We start from the raw sequence: 18404 nt of genomic DNA, 5'->3' as shown, positions 1-18404 counted from the left end.
TCCTTTAACTGTTCTATAGTTGTCGCAGGGGTCATTGTGGATACAATAAAGGCTTTGTTATTAATCAACTTTGAGGGCTTGTCTTTTCTTCCATCTACTACAATGGTAGTGTATTTATGCCTAAACCCTCTAAGTATTGTCTACGGCTGATGTGAAGCATTTGTATGAAAAAAAATCAAACAATTTCATCACTACATCAAGAAAATTCAACACATTGTTACAAACATAACATTTTTTTCTTCAAGAAAACATCCTATGAATGAATTGGTTGATTATCCTACCTTTTTTCTTCAACCGGATCTTGGTGGCAGCCCAATCCAGAGCTGTTTCCCTCCCCCAATTTTTTTGTGATGGAAGAGGTCGACAGGATGAAGAGGCGGGAATAATGTTTATCAAACGACTTGGTTTTTTTTTTTTAAAGTAATGCCCGTGATCGTTAGAATTTCGATGAATGCAGACACGTTTTCTAAAAAAATTACAAATTTCATTGCCAATTCCTAGTCCGTCGAAACCAAATGTTGAATTATCGTCGGAATTCCTACGAATGCGGGTATTTTCTAAAAAAAAATCAAATTTGGTCACAATATACCTTCTCCATCGGAAACCTCCATCAGAATTTTAGGCCAAATGCATTAGTGACACATTATTTAATTTGATTTAGCTTTTTTATCATTCATTCAAGTCTATCCATAGGTAATAATCTTATAAAATGAATCCATCAAGTTATATCTATCCTACTTAATTCAAATCTAGCAAGTTGTCTGTGTAGGAAAGCACATAGACTAGGTAGATTTCATATAGATCTTTGTTGTTTCTTGGAACTAAATTAGTGTCTAATGTAGCTTTTTATTGATAAATATGACTAAACAATTTTGTTCTTGACTAGGATGGACATAATGAAGAAGCACATCTAAGCATAGAATTCATTTGCAATTAGTTTCCGTACCACATTTCTCAACAAAGTAATGGTATTATGAGAATCCTCCTTCAACTTAGATGTATGTAAAAACTTCACATTTTGGAGGCATATTTTGCCTTATGAATTATCCAATTATCATTAATGCAATTCATGACTTATTTTGTCTTTGATTTAGAGTAATGGAGCATAAATATATTTTCATGTTGAACACACCTAGATGCTAAAAGGGGGAGGGGGGGCATGAATCCACATTAACTCAAACTTATGCATTCATTGAATATTTAAATATTAAATCAAATTCGAAGAAAAAATAAGAGAACTAAAGCATTCACCACACAAGAACACCATGAATTTTACATGCAAAACCCAAGGAGGGAAAAACCATGGTGTGAGTAGATACACACTATATGAAATATAAATTACAATATTTGTTTTAGGCACACTACCAAGGAAGATCACTAGAAAGATACATGAATATTATAATGAGATATGTAACATGAACTATTAGAGTAAAAGCATCTGAGATATGTTGAAGTTGCAGTACTCTTTGTAGCACAATTACTATATCATATTGATTTCACAAACTTCATACTCAACTGACTCATTATCGGTTTATTTTGCACATAAAAACACACAACCACACTGTCACAAATGATTTATCATTCTTTATATAATCTACACAACACACCAAAATATTAATTAGATTGGCATCCATAGAACCTATCAAATGAAATGTGTGACCCCAATAAAAGTCAGCTCCAAACATATATTTCACAAACTAAGATTAGGTTGTGATTCAACGAAGGAATGGATAACCTCAACCACATATTATCACATCCTTTAAAGAAATTAGAGTAGGTCATGATCAACTGCAATTGAAGGAACTCAACCCTTCAATCCAAATATCAACATCACTATCAAAATTATTATTTGTTTGCCTTTACATCACAAATGAGAAACCAAAAACATCATGCAAGACAAAATGAAATTATTGAAGGCCATAAAAATTATATCTCTACAATCATCTCTTGAAGAAATTAATCATTAAATGATGGTTCAAATGAATGAACTCACTGAATAGGTAGAAATAGGTTAACCTAGATAATCAGTGACACTTCAAGATATAAGATATAGCACTATAGAGCACCAATATTGGCATTGTGTTGTCATTGATGTCAACCGGTATAAAAGGACAACCGATGTGGGAATATTGTTGATGTGTAGTCATTGATGTCAACTAGTGTTGCAGGCCATAGGTAAAGAAGAAGAATGCCATTCAAAGGAATGACCATTGGAGTCACAGTTGGGTCACCAGTACACAAGTTAGTGTTTGACTTGTGTGGATGAAATGGATAGGTTACTAGTACAGTCTATCACCGGGAAGGAAAGGATGTAAACTAGTAAGAGTTATGTTGACAGTGAGTAGTTCCCAACCAGCAAGCTTATGACTAGTGTACAAACATAAGTGAGAAAGATGTTGAGTTGTTGTTTGTGATGAAAAGGCAAAATGGTACCTAAATCACATCAACACGGGAGCAGAAGAATGTACAGGTCACCGGTATGTTGTGTGGGTGTAGAACAAAAGGAATCCCACTAGATAAAGATTCAGTCACCATGTGAAGAGATGACTGATAGTGAACATGCCCACATTGGATCACATGTTCCTATTTGAAGATATGTTGCACAAACAGGGAAGCCACATGAGTGCATTGCAGGATGCAGATGACAATGATTCACTTCCACTAGTAAGTGGAGCTTATCTCCTATTATGCATAAGTGTGCATCATAGTTCTGAGAGATAAGGAAGAAGAGGCAAAGGTAAGTCTTTGAAGGCTCACACTAGATCTACTGATGAATCAAAGGAATACCTCAAGTGCATGAAATCAGGGATATGCACTGGACTGACATGAAAGGCATGTTACGCCACCAAGATAGAAAAGGGAGACTAAATAATTGATGAGTTTGTCAACTTGACAAACCAACTAAGATGATGTCCAGTTTGATGGTGAAGAAGGCAATGTGGAGCAACTGCAAATAGAGAATGCAACTGGTATGCAGATGCCTTAGTTGGTATTGGTCAAAGTTTGATGGCAAAGGTGTCATTGGGATGGCTACCAGTGAATATGTGAACCGGTAAGGAAGCAAAGAGGCTAAGTGATATGCTTCTTTCTGATGATAAGGAGCATGTTATGGATAGACATGTCTCACGACCAGTCAAGGTGTTCCACCAGTAGATCAACAAAGTGCAGACATGAATGGTAACGGGTAAAATTTGAGATACCAACAGATTGGAAGGATCGATTGAGCGTTTGGTTCATGAACCTATCTAGGCTGACACAAAGGTTTTTATTGTGAAAGACAACATCATAGATTCCATGTGGAGGTTAAGTGGCACACATGCATAGGTTGGTGTGTTGAGTCAGTGAAGTGTCAGGCGGTGAGGTAGATGGTGACAGGTTAACATTTATGTCAACTATGAGATTCATGGGGTGCACTGCAGGGGTTTGCGGCTCGAAGAAGATTGAAGGAGCATGTTGGTGAGTTGATCAAGGAAGGATGATCTGATCTTGGTGCTTTCTTGTCAAAGAAATCAGTTGAGATATTTATGGTGTTTGACAGATGCAGGTCAATATACAGGGTCGTGTTTACTAAACATAGAAAACGTGTATTGGAAGGCACGTTAATGGTAGTGATGTGCAGGTAGTTATCTTGGAGCTCAGATCGAATGAGATTTGATTGGATTTGATGTGCCTCATGATCAACAGAAGAAATTGCAAGGTGCTAAGTTTGAATTTTGTTTGGCAGGAAAGAATGCATACAAATATGCAGACCAAAGATAGATTGGATGATGCCTCAAGAGAGAGATGTTTCCAAGTGATGCACAAGGCCAAATAGAGAAGAAGATGAAGTGTAATATCTAAAAAGGAGCATATATGTCAAGCAACAAGGAGACAACCGATAGTAGGTTGTGGCGAAGGTTTAACCGGTGAGGTTAAAGTGACCGGCAAGCTGTTGAATGAGGGATGTTTTATTTGAGAGAAGTCAGTAAACTACTCAACGTGTACTAGAAGAAAGACTGAGTGTGAGAAGAGTCTAGGGTTGAATAAGTTTAACTAATAACAGTGAGGTAATCGGTGGTGATAAAACCGGTAGTGGAGAGTTGCAGAGTAGGCAAGAAAAGAGCCGACAGAAGATAGTACCGGTGGAGAGTAGCAAAGAAGTTGAGAGAAGAGGCAACCAAAAGAGAGAACCGATAGCAAACTAGATAGAAGATCTATCAGAGAGATTTGAAGATGTTTTACAAAATCCATTTGTAAATGTATACACCGAAAAATGGTCTGAAGATAATTAATTAAATAAGCAATTATTTAATTAATCCTCCTTCCCAATTTAATTGAATTCACTAAGCAATTTGATTAAATCTCCCTTTCATCTACTTATTAATAAATCTAAGGATTTATTTAATAGGTTCATTTCACCCCTTTAATTAATTAATTCCCTCATCCAAGTTCATTTCTTCTAAATCCCTAATTAATTAAAACAAATCAAATTCATGAGTTGTTGAGATTAATTATCCTTTTCATATTATTTGAATTTCTAAATTCAAATTCTCCAAACTTCTACCACTCCTAAACCTAACCATTCCTAAACCTAACCCATTCTACCTACCACCATGTCCCCTTTCATCCAACATCTTCTAGAACCTTTGTGACACTTGTCACTAAGTGTTTCCTTTCATCCTACCCCTTCTAGAAGCCTCTTGACACTTGTCACCATAGAGATGACATATGTTCCCTTTAATCCAACCCCCTTTGCCAACCTCCTCCAATTTAACCATTGATATCTTCAGATTAATCTTGACCATTGATTCTTGCCACATCACCCCTAGCCTTGGAAAATCCTATAAATAGACCTCATTTTGGAGCACAAAGGGTCCCAATTTCATGTCCCAATTTTCATGTCCTAATTTTCATGTCCCAATTTCATGTCTCAATTTCATGTCCCAATTTCATATCATTTTTGCATATCATGATTGGATCCCATCTCATTTTCATCTTATGCATTGTTATTATAGGCATCTAGCTTGTAGTTTATCAGTTTTAGCAATGTTATCATGCTCAATTTTAGCTTAAATATTAGCTTAATCATGCTAGATCAATCATTCATATAGCTTAATCATGCTATTCTTGCTAGATCATGCATTTTATTCATTCAAATCATCCATCTAAGTGTAGTCAAGTCAATGGAATATGCATAATCAGATCTGAGAGCATTTTTGATACACGTATTTACTAGGAGGCAATAAGTCGATTAGCTATGGTTTTGTCTTTCTTTGATTTAAATATTCTAACCATGCTTGTAATGATTTATTGAGTGCATTGTGGTTGCAGATACAGGTACACTTCACAAAGCACGACAGTAACAAGGCAATTAACTAGTAAATGATTATGTTTTGTATTCACTGAGTTATATCTAGGTGAAGGGGTTGTAGATCCTTGGGTTGGTTCCCTAAAATAAGGGGTTGGTTCTCCTTGGTTTGGTGCTCCTTGGGTTGATGCCCTAAATATTGTAATAAGAGATTCATTGTGAGGCTGAATTGGAGCAGTAGTATCTAGCAGCATTTCTCACCAAGGTTTTTCCCATCTTGGGTTTTCCTTGTATATGCTGGTGTTATGTGATTTCCCTTTATGTGTGAATGCATTTTTGATTAGTCTCCCCACTAACTGGTAAGTCTACATTGAATTAGATCTAATAACCGATATGCACACATAAGATAGTTAATGAGAAAAGATTAAGAACCACTAATTCACCCCCTCTCAATGGTGCATTGTGTCTAACACACCAATTAATTTGAAACTCATATCATTGAATCTTTTTACATTTCTAAACATGTTACCAAATCCACACAATCCTACCAATTACAGAGAAAAAATGAAGAGCATTCTAGTGAGTCAACTAAGATATATACACTGTTGAACTGTGATCCAAAGAACATACCCTTATAATCCTTGTTGTGTAATTACATTTGTCTTTAAATCCAAGAAAGGGATACCTTACACACCATAAATCCTAACCCCATAACTGCAAAACCAAAACATGCAATGCAACAAGATGTGGACCAAAATACTAACTCCCAGACATGGAAAAATGCACTATTAAAGCCTTGGAAATAGTTCCTTAATCTGAGAAAAATGAACCTGATCCCAAATATTTACCAAATATCTCCTTGAACATGAAACCATCAAAAAATGCAATCGCATCTCATAAACACAAAATGAAGCATATATAGCAAAGAGTTACCATATACTTACCAGTTATTTAAACTGATATTCTACTATGGATACCGATTTGTTGAACTTTCAGACTATCTCCAATCATGTCGAATGCATATATCAAACCTTCACTCTCAAATGTCTCATCTCCTACAATTTTTCTGTCACTTCAACTTCACCAATGACCTCAAGTTGACATCAATGAAAACACATATTGAGTTGGCATTAGTGACAACACTCTCTACCTTTGTCATTGATGGAAACACACAATTATCTATAAAAAAGCTTTTTAACCGCACACACTCCCCCTTTTTTAAATAAATAAAACAAAACAATCAGCTATTTCCCCCCCCCCCTTTGAGATCAAAGACAAAGCGCATACTAACAATTAAAAAATATTGCATATACTCCCCTATCTCTATGCACCCATAACAAAATTCTACCCCTTAGATTGAGAACCCTAAAAAATCGATGCAATATCCAAAAAAGGTACTGCAACCCATTGCAAAAAGTACTAGAAACTCCCTTAGAGGGTAGGATACGCTTATACATTGCCTTGAGATGTGCTAGAGTTGCATCATAGATAGCCTTTATTGAAGAAATAATTTAGTTTTAACACTCAAATTATATATACAAATCTTTAGCCTCATCTACATTATCAAGTTATTCCATCATTTGTTCTATCTTCTTTACTTCTTCTGGCACCCAAGATAATGAAGACAACCTCAAATTTATTATTTCTTTGAATAAACTGTATATTATTTCTTTATTTGATCTCCCTAGTCCTACAATAAATATAATTACAAATTAAGCTTCTCCACTTGAAATACAATGAATCCATGCTTATGCTTTTTTAAATTAGAGTCTCTAGACAACTAAAAGATTTGTCAGTCAATTGAGTCAATCTAACTTTTATGCTCTTTGTAGAATTAGGCCACTTCAAAAAAAATTGATAAAGAGCAGTTGCCTCATCAACACCATCTTAGATCTCTTTAATACTTTCCTACAATTTATTTTGTGCATTAGTGCACTAGTCAAATATCTCTACCATTCTTTTATCATTGAATTTTCTTAAGGCATCTTGTTCTACTTTTTTCTTGATTTGTGATGAAGGATACTTCAAAGAATCCATTAGTAACTTTAGTTTTTGTTCCAAAGATTAAGAGGTATCAATGTTTACTTTTGGTAAGCCTTCCTGTATTATTTTCACAACATCATCAATTAGGTGTGCCTTCTTTGCATATTTTGGTAGCATTTCTTTTCTTGTAGATGCATGGTGAATGTTCCCAAGCTAAAACTTATAAGGGGTGATGGTGCAGGAGAAAATAGGACTTAGGCTCATAGTCCTTCCACAATTTTGTCTTGTACTAACCTTAGCCAAGTTAGGTTTCTAATTAGGACTCCAGGAGGGTCCAAAGTGTGTGTGTAATGTTTGGTTTGAGTCAAGTGTAGGCCTAGTTGAGTTAGTTTCTTTCTAGGTTTTCGCTTTGTGAGTATGTGTTAGGGTGAGTAGTTAAAATGGCCTTCTTGTTGGTCAAAAGAGGCATAACTTGGTGAGAGAATTAGAGAGGTTTAAAATAGTCTTAGGAATGTTGAAAAAGAAATGAATAATGACTTGTAATAGGTTGCTTAAGTTGAAAAGACAAAATGTGGAAAGTTGTAAAAGTTGTCATGACAACTTTGTTCCTAAAGAGCTTAGTGGTGGAGTTAGGGTTAATACATTGACCTAATATGACTCCACACATGGGTAAGACTATTTAAACCTCCTCTTGCACAGTCACCAAGGTTGAAAGTTTTATTTTTGGTGAATAACAATCAGAAACCACTCATTTTTGGACTGTTATCACTGTTTTGGTCTTATTTTGAAAAAATGTGAACACAAATGGATTGAATCCATTGATCCACCTTTGGATAGTTTTACTTTGGTGTGTTTTGGTGCCATTTGATTCATTTCATGCTTTGTTGATAGTGTTTGTTATTACTTTTACTGTTTTGTTTTCAAATAGCCAATTTTGGCTTGTAAATAGCAAATTTGTGTAAAAATGGTTGCCCCATAAAATCCCTCCTTGCTACCATCATGGATTATTGGTAAATGGAAGGACACTCTATGTATAGTATAAATATGCAGGGAGGAGTTCTGGAAGTGAAATTCATCATAGTTTCCACCTTGTTCTAGGCGAGTCCAAGAGCAACCCGGCTAGAGAAAACAGGGTGTAAATTGAATGTATATTGAAGGGGTGGATTCAAAACCCTAACCTAATAATTTGGGATGGTTCATGAGGTCTATACAGATTTGTAGTTACAAGGGGAATCCTTTACAATTTCTTTTGATACCCTTTTCACAAAGTTGGACAATCACTGTCCTCGAAAAACCATTGAAACCCTAGTCAAAGCCTCATTTTTGGGTTAGGGCACTATACAGAAAGTTGGGAGGCTAAAACCACCAAAATATATTGATTAAGGGTGAGTGATTGAATAAAAATAAAAATCCTTGCAAGTTATTTTGGATCGTAAAATCCAAAACCCTTAAAAACCAGATTTAGGAGGCCTAATTGGGCCTCATCCTTGTAGCCCTATTTCTAGGCAATTTTATGAAAACGGTAAGGGAGTTGAAGATTGCACAACCCCAAATGGACCTAGTTGAGCTTCTTCCATGGTAAATACCACCTCCACACCCCTGCAAGATCTTATAATAGTATGGGGGTGAAAAGTGGGAAGTTGACAAGTAGTTGTCAAGGATGCAAGATGAGTATTTGAGAAGCACATTAAATTGGTAGAGTACCTAGTGAAAACACTTGTTGCAAACACCTTAAGATTGGTAAAGAGAAATTCCTAGAAAATATTGGGAAGGACTTGGAGGTCTTGAAGTATAGCTAGACCTAGTGAGGTTGGTGGAATTAAGCAACACCAACCAGGTGAAGTGAGAGCAAACTAGGTTAAGCCTATCAGGTGAAATGTTTGAGAAGTCAATTTATCCCTCAAAGGTTGGAATGTACAATAGTTGTAGTGTCACCACAAGCTCAAATTGCATTTATAGACTTAATAGGTCATTGAAGGAATCAAAGGAGGATCCCTCATCTATATCTTTTGTCCCAGAGGAAGCATCTCACTTATCGCTAGTCTTAACAACTGGATCCTAACCTTTCTCTAGATTATATTTTTCCTTCTCTTCTCCACCTCTAATTTTTGTATTCACTTCAACATTCCATGTGTTTTCTTTAGTTTTTTCTCTATATTTTGGTTTATGTTCTCTTGAGGAGGGAAATCCACTTTACTTTCTTGTTTTGTGCACCAGTATCATTTTTCTCCAAAGGATAAGTCTCCTCAACTGTCGCAAAATAATCTTTCATCTCATTACCACCATGATTTGTCAAAACATAATAAAAAATTGTCACATCAATGTTATGTGTAATAACATCTGCAATATCTTCCAAGTTAGTATCATTCTCAATTGTCGCTTGTTATTTCTCCATTTCCCTTAGGATCCTTGCAGTGAGTTCTTCTTTTTCATCCTGCACTTTATCTTAACTATCATACCTCGGTCTCATTAGGACTTTCACCCTTTTCTTTGTTCTCAACACCTGAGATTGTCTATGTGTAATCTTCGTTAATTCATCCTTAATTATTGAGGAACTAACATGTTTGAGAGCTTGTTCTCTTATTTCAACCTTAAGAATAGAAAATTCATCTTTTTTCTCCAACAATACATCAACAAGGCCCTCTAGAAGTTGATCCAATATGTCACTCAAGATTAATTTGTACTTTATCATATTTATAATTATTGTTTGTTGAAGAAGGGTATGTGCAGGATCATGGTATGCCAAGACAGGCCCTTAACTGGCAATGAAATTTCAAAAAATCAAAGTTATGCAACTTGACATGAAAATTTGAATAAGCTGTGAACATGATTTTTAAAATATGTAAGAAGAGAATCTATAGAAAATTGAATGTAGTTTCTAAGCTACTAGTTGTTTTTTGAAAAAAAAAATCCTATTTGATGAAAATTTTAAATTTTTATGTAGTGGTACTAAAATGTCAGGAAAAAGATAAGAAGTAGATGTAAGTCTGACCACCCTAATCAAAATCAAACCATAATTATTTTTTATAATATTTATAATATAAGTATTAGACTCATGTCCAGATGTGACTCATATTTTTTTAGAATTTTTTATAAAGTAAATAATTATTTATGAATTTTTTACATCTTTTCAGAAATTCAGAAACTCCTACGTCTGACCACCTTGACTTGGTCAAAACCTTATGAAATTTAATTTTTTTAATTTTTACCTATAGTAGACGAAGCACAGGATGTGATGCATGTTTCAGATTCAAAAAATGTTATACCGTTTGAAACTTATGAGTGTTTTTCAATCAATCTATAACTCAGGACTATTGTCAGAATTCAATTAGAAAATAAATAATAATTATTTATTAAAGTCGAAATGAGACAAGCCTTATATTGTTGGAAATATGAGAATGTCCTTAAAAAACCCTTTTCGTTTTATCAATTTTGGCTACAAATAAGTCATCAGCCACCAGTATAAAGTTTGAAAATCAAGGAATATTGAAAAACACATTTTTTCAATTGACTTTCCAGGCTTGTCACTTCCAAGCCAAATCCCAAAGCATTCCCAAGCCAAAATTTCAAATTTGAAATTTGTACAACAAAAATCGGATATCCAATTTTAATAAGTAAATTCACTAACTAAATTTGCACATAATTAATCTATTGTTTAATAATATATTAATATTTAATATTTTAATATATTAATTTATAAATAAATTAGTATATGATAATAGGGAGAGGGAGAGGGGGGAGTGGGGGGAGAGAGAGAGGGATTAGGGGAGAGAGATAGAGAGATTAGGGGAGAGAGAGAGGGGGGGAAGGGCGAGAGATAGGGAGAGATTAGGGGAGAGGGAGAGAGAGAGATTAGAGGAGAGAGAGAGAGAGAGAGAGAGAGAGAGAGAGAGAGAGAGAGAGAGAGAGATGGGCAGAGGTAAGGGAGAGAGAGATATAAAGATTAGGGGAGAGGGAGGGAGAGATTATGGGTCATATGGTGTTCTAAGGGGTCATATTGTGTCCTACGACCCCTTAAGACACCATATAACACCTTAACACACCAAATTGTGTCATTATGAGTCATATTGTATTCTAAGGGGTCATATGAGATTAGGAGAGATAGAGAGAGGAGGGGGGAAGGGTGAGAGATAGAGAGAGATTAGGGGAGAGGGAGAGAGAGAGAGAGAGAGAGAGAGAGAGAGAGAGAGAGATGGGTAGAGGTAAGGGAGAGAGAGATAGAGAGATTAGGGGAGAGGGAGGGAGAGATTATGGGTCATATGGTGTCCTAAGGGGTCATATTGTGTCCTACGACCCCTTAAGACACCATATAACACCTTAACACACCAAATTGTGTCATTATGAGTCATATTGTATTCTAAGGGGTCATATTGTGTCATATGACCCCTTTAAGACACCATATGACCCCTGAGGACACAATATGAACCTTTACGACTCTAAACAATGTCTATACGGGTCATATGAACCCTTACAACACCATATGGTTGATAGTTTTGATACTAAATGTTTAGTACAGAGGCCAAGTTAATAAGATGAGAGAAGGGGAAGGGGGTGAATCATACAAACTTAACCTTCAATAAAAACAACAGATTCAACCTCGGTAACATATACTTCAGTAATATACCAAAATTGCTAAACATGCAAACTCATAAGCATATAAACATCATAACACTCATAACACCAGATTTAACGTGGAAACCTAAATAGGAAAAAACCACTGTGGGATTTCGGACCCACTAAGAAATATACTCTTCTAGAGTATGCTCGGTGAAACGAAAATCATGTTAAAGATTACAAACACATTGCTAGATGTGACCCGGTTAAGGGATTTCCCTCAGATCTGTTAGGATCTTCACCTTGTTAGAAGTGACTTTATTAAAGGATTTCAAACACTCAATCAAAATGTCACCTTGCTAGAGGGTTTTACAAATAAGACTGTTAAGTCCACTCGGTTAAGAGATTTTCTGTCACTTTACAAAATAACAGTAATAAAAATCTATCTGCAACTTCACATCTAAAAATGCTAAAGTAGATTCTTATTTGCTCAATATAATAGGACTTATCTTGTCCATCTATTGGGATTTATACTCTGTTATTCAAATAGGTCTTCAAGCTTCTGTGCTCGATAATCACTATGTAGCATCTATGTGCATACACTTTCGCGCATACATTATTTATCAACAGTTCCTTATTTATAAACAACTTGCCAACCACTTAATCTCCTTGATCACATATCCCATGATCAATCATAGCCATCAGATCTTCAAACTTGACTAGGTTTAATGTATCCTTCAATCTGAAAAGTGTTTTACCCTGCCTTGGAACTTGCATACATTTCTTGGAACTTGTGCTAGGGTATTGCGGTTCAACCTAAGCTGTAGATCTTCCTGCTGATCTTCCTTTTTCCATAGATTCTTTAACAAACTTCATACATGAAATACCAATCATTTAATCATAGCCAGCTCATCAGCTTACTTCATTAAATTATGCTTTAATTCATTCAATGCATTCTGTTATTACTCGGTTGCAACTCAGTAAATACTAAACTTCACTCGGTAGACATTCTTCCTTCATTAACTGATAGTGATAACCTTAGGGTTTACCAACTAGGTTCTTTGCTCGGTAACATAGTATAGTATTAACCTTACAATCAATAACATATGTAGGATATCAAAACAGTTGAAACATCATGATCTCATCATTGTCTAACTCGGTAATAGTGGCCCATTGAATAACTTATTCCTCCCCTTATTCATCACATTCTTTCTATGTCTTTTACCAACATCTTATACTCATCAAATCATACTTCTTAAGATATGGCAACATCATACTGAATTACAAAATCAATTTCTTGACATCAATGAAAAAATAATAGTATTAAGATAGTAAGCATCCTTAATCAGTTATATCCATAATCATCAACAACCTTCTCAATATCCTTATTGAAATGTCAACAGTCTTCCTTGTCTATTATAATGCCAACAATCTCCCCCTTTGGCATTGATGGAAAAACCAATTGATTTGACCTAATTGATTTGGATTGCTGTGAGATTTCTAACATGCTAAAATGCTCTCTTCCTATCATCAGTTTTCTCCCCCATACATTAGTCTTCTCCCCTTTGACAACAATGCCAAAAAGTAAAGAACTAAACCATAATTTCTTCTTGTATGAAGTGATTTCCTACTGTTATGTGTCAACTTAGTCTCGGTCAGAGCATTTTGTCTTCAATTCCTGTTCCCTGTATTTGTTTCTTGCACACCTTTAGAAAACATCATAAAGTGTGTAAATCAGCATCAACTCTTAAAAGACATTCTGTAGAGTCATCAAATTGATGCTTTCACCGAACTCGGTCAGTGAATGGAAGATAGGGGTAGGATGCCTAACTTACTTCTGAGATACTCAAAAGTGTCCCTTGGTAGTGGCTTGGTGAAGATATCTGCTATTTGTTCCTTTGTGCTAACATACTCCAACACCACTTTCTTCTCTTGAGCTTCTTCTCTAAGATAATGATATTTGATAGAGATGTGCTTTGTCTTAGAGTGCATAATAGGATTCTTTGAAATGTTTATGGCACTAGTATTGTCACAGAATATAGTTACTAGCTCGGTAACTTGCTCATTTATACCTTCCAACAATTGTTTGATCCATGCTATGTTGGTACAATTGAATGCTGCAGCAACGTATTCAGCTTCTGCTATTGACTGTGAAACACGTCCTTGTTTCTTGCTAAGCCAACTCACTAGTCTTTCTCCTAAAAAGAAAGCTCCTCCACTTGTTCTTTTTCTGTCATCAATGTTGCCTGCCCAATCAGCATCAGTATAAAGTTTTAAATCAAAATCATTTCCTTTCTGATAAACTAAGCCATAATCTTCAATGCCTTTCAAGTATCTGAAAATTCTCTTGATTGTTGTCATGTGTGTTTCTTTAGGATCTGCAGAGAATCTTGCAACTATACCTACTGCATGTGCTATGTCTGGCCGGCTGTGAACAACATATTGTAGCTTTCCAATCATAGATCGGTAAAGTGTCTCATCAACAGATGCAGATTCATCATTCTTTTATAGTTTACAGTTGGTAGTCATAGGAGTACTTACTGGTTTTGAATCCTCCATTCCAAATTTCTTCAAGATTTCCTTTATGTACTTGGATTGAGTAATGAAAATCTCATCTTTCATTTGCAGTATTTCTAAACCTATAAAATACTTTATCTCACCAATTAATGACATCTCAAATTCTTTGCTCATTTAATTTCCAAAGTTCTTGCATAGAGAGTCATTTCCACAAAAGATAATATCATCAACAAATATGGCTGAGATCAATATTCCATTTTCATCATTTTTCATGTACATGTTACTATTTTCACTTGTTCTTATAAAACCAATCTTGATTAAATAAGAGTGCAATCTTTCATACCATGCTCTAGGCACTTGTTTCAAACCATATAAAGCTTTGTTCAATTTACATACCTAAGCTTTTTTCTTGTCTTGAACAAATCCTTCAGGTTGTTCAATAAAAACTTCTTCTTCTAATATACCATTCAGAAATGCAGATTTGACATCCATTTGATATACCTTGAAATTCTTGTAAGCAGCATATGCCAACAATGTTCTTACTCCTTAAGGTCTTGCCACAGGTGCAAAAGTCTCACCATAATCAATTCCTTCTTCTTGGGCATAACCTTTGCAAACTAGTCTTGCTTTATTTCGAATGACCTCACCTTTTTCATTCAGCTTGTTTCTGAAAATCCACTTTGTACCGATTACATTTTTGTCCTTCAGTCTTGGGACGAGTGTCCATGTGTCATTCTTCTTGATTTGATCAATCTCTTCTGTCATAGCATTTATCCAATCTTCACTGTTAAATGCCTCTTTCACTATCCTCGGTTCAAATTCAGATATCCGACATGTGTTCTGTCTCAGTTTGTTCCTTGTCATCATTGGATCATCCTTATCTCCTATAATCTGACTTGATGCATGATGTCTTCTGACATACTTGGCTAATACAGGCTCGGTAGGCTCTGTATGATCTTCTTCATCACTCGGTAACTAGATATTCTCTTTATTTCCTTCAATAGTTCTCTCGGTAAGACTTGTCAGTTGAACATAGACAAATTCATCATAATCTTCTAGTTCCTTGGAATTTCCTTCATCATTTCTTTCTACAAATTCATCAATTTTCACATTTGCACTTTCTACTATTTTGTTAGATGATTTTATCAGACATTTAAATTCTTTACTTCTAGAAGAATAACCAAGAAATGTTCCTTCTTCACTTTTCTGATCAAATTTGCCATTTCTATCATCTTTGTGAACATAGCATCTACTTTCAAAGATTTTAAAATAACTTACAGTAGGTTTCTTGTCATACTAGATCTCATATGGTGTCTTCAAAGTTCCTTTCATCAGTTGTACTTGGTTCAGGGTGTAAACTGTTGTGCTTATTGCTTCTCTCTAAAATGTTTGTGGCACTTTCTTTTCAATCATTAGGGTTCTGGCACAATCCAGAATAGATCTATTTCTTCTCTCAGCTATCCCATTTTGCTGTGGAGTTCTCGGTGTAGAGACTTGTCTTTTTATACCATGATTATTGCAAAATAAGTTGAACTCATCAGATGTGAACTCTCCTCCTCTATCTAATCTAAGACATTTCAGTTGTCTTCCTGTTTCATTTTCAACTCTTGCCTTGTACCATTTAAACATTTGAAAAGCTTCTGATTTTTCTTTTAAAAACATTATTGACATCATCCTTGAGTAATCATCCATAAATAATATGAAATATTTATCACCATAATAACTTTGAACTTTCATAGGACCACAAAGATCAGTGTGCACAAGATCTAAAATTCCCTTAGAAGTGTAGGACTTACTTGTAAAGCTTGATCTTGTCATCTTACCCATCTGGCATCCTCGGCACATAGCATTCTCAGGTTTTTCAAGACTCGGTAGACCTCTTACTCGGTGCTTCTTGCTTATTTTGATTAGATTATCAAAATTCACATGACAAAACCTTTTATGCCATAACTAGGTATCATCTATCTTTGCATATAGACACTTGTTTCGAGTTGAGTCAAGGTGAAATGTGTTACCTTTTGTTTGTGTCCTGGTAGCAGCTAACTTTCCATGCTTGTCATGAACTTTGACAATTCCTTTCTGAAATTCTATTCGGTATCCTACATTGTTTAGCTGTGTTACACTCAACAAATTGTATTTCAAACCTTCAACCCAATAAACATCATTGCATCTTGCATTGTCAAGAAGTGTTATAGATCCTTTACCTTTTACCGGACATGGTGCATCATTACCAAATCTTACATAGCCTCCATCATAATCTTCTAATGTAACAAAATTGTGTTTATCACTTGTCATGTGATGTGAGCATCCACTATCTATGATCCAAGAACCATTAGTATTTATGTGAGATATTAGGGCTTTTTCTTCATACCTTTCTTCATTTGATCTATCTTTGATAGCCACATAAACTACTTCCTCTGTATCAATTTCATTTGATTTATCATCATTTGAATCCTCATTAGTTATTAGGCATGACTTTCTATGTCTTCTTCTAAAGTCTCGGTGTCCTCTGCAATGATTATCTTTCTGTCTGTCATCTCAGTAATCTCTCTTTTCAGTAGAATCTTTTTCAAGACAGCTAGAAGCCATATGTCCTATCTTATCACAATTGAAACATTTCAAAGGTAGTTTTCCTTTATACTTACCTTTGCCTCTCAGTAACCTTATGGCTAATAGTGCTTCATACTCTTCTTGCTTTTTGATTTCCTCATACAGTTTGTGTACTTCTTCCATGTTCTCGTGAAATCTTTCACTTGCTCCACTGTGATCCCCTTTAGTGTACTTACTCATTCTATCATTGTAATCATCATATTCACCAATATGAAAAGAACTAAACGTAGATTCAACTTTATTTACCGAAGACCCACTGTTATCAAAGTTACTTAACTCAAATGCATGTAGCTTACCAATAGTAGCATCTAAAGAAACTGGCATATTGGGTACAGACCTCAATTCATTGATTGCAAAGACTCAGATTGCATAAGATGGTAGAAGGGTTCTTAACAACTTAGTTGCTATGTCTTTTTCTTCAATAGTTCCACCTGCTCCTTTGATTTGATTGACAATCTCCTTTAGTCTTGTACTGTACTGGGTTATGTTCTCACCTTCATTCATCCTCATAGATTCAAGTTGTCCTCTTAGACTATCCACTTTTTCTCTTTGAACATGTTCATCTCCACCATACACAGATATGAGCTTGTCCCACATTTCCTTTGCATCATTGTAGCCTTCTAGATCATTAAACTCTAAGTCGGTCAATGCAGATGTTATTTCAATCATTGCTTCAATATGTTCTTGCTTTGCCTTTATCTCTTCCATTGTCAATGGATAGGTGCTCGGTGTAATGAAATCATTCTCTAGGTAATATACAACATATTCTCCAACTCCTGATAGGTGTAGCTTCATCCTTTTCTACCATGTAGAGAAACTTGACTTGTTCAGCTTTGGTGCATCCCTCTTGTACATCTTTGGATCTTTTCCTCAAGTACCTTTAAACTTTTCTTTCCAGAGTCCAAAGCTCTGATACCAATTGATAGTTCTGATACTAAATTTTTAGTATAGATGCCAAGCTAATAAGATGAGAGGGGGGGGGTGAATCATACAAACTTAACCTTCAATAAAAACAACAGATTCAACCTCGGTAACATATACTTCAATAATATACCAAAACTGCTAAACATGCAAACTCATAAGCATATAAACATCATAACACTCATAACACCAGATTTAATGTGGAAACCCAAATAGGGAAAAACCATTGTGGGATTTAGGACCCACTAAGAAATATACTCTTCTAGAGTATGCTCGGTTAAAAGCAAATCATGTTAAATATTACAAACACATTGCTAGATGTGATCAAGTTAAGGATTTCCCTCAGATCTGTTAGGATCTTCACCTTGTTAGAAGTGACCTTGTTAAAGGATTTCAAACACTCAATCAGAATGTCACCTTGCTAGAGGGTTTTACAAATAAGACTGTTAAGTCCACTCGGTTAAGAGATTTTTTGTCACTTTACAAAATAATAGTAATAAAAATCTATCTGCAACTTCACATTTAAAAATGC

This window comes from Cryptomeria japonica, chromosome 7, assembly GCF_030272615.1.
Source record: "Cryptomeria japonica chromosome 7, Sugi_1.0, whole genome shotgun sequence".
In the NCBI taxonomy this organism is placed as follows: Eukaryota; Viridiplantae; Streptophyta; class Pinopsida; order Cupressales; family Cupressaceae; genus Cryptomeria; species Cryptomeria japonica.
Note: the sequence above shows the minus strand (reverse complement) of the source record.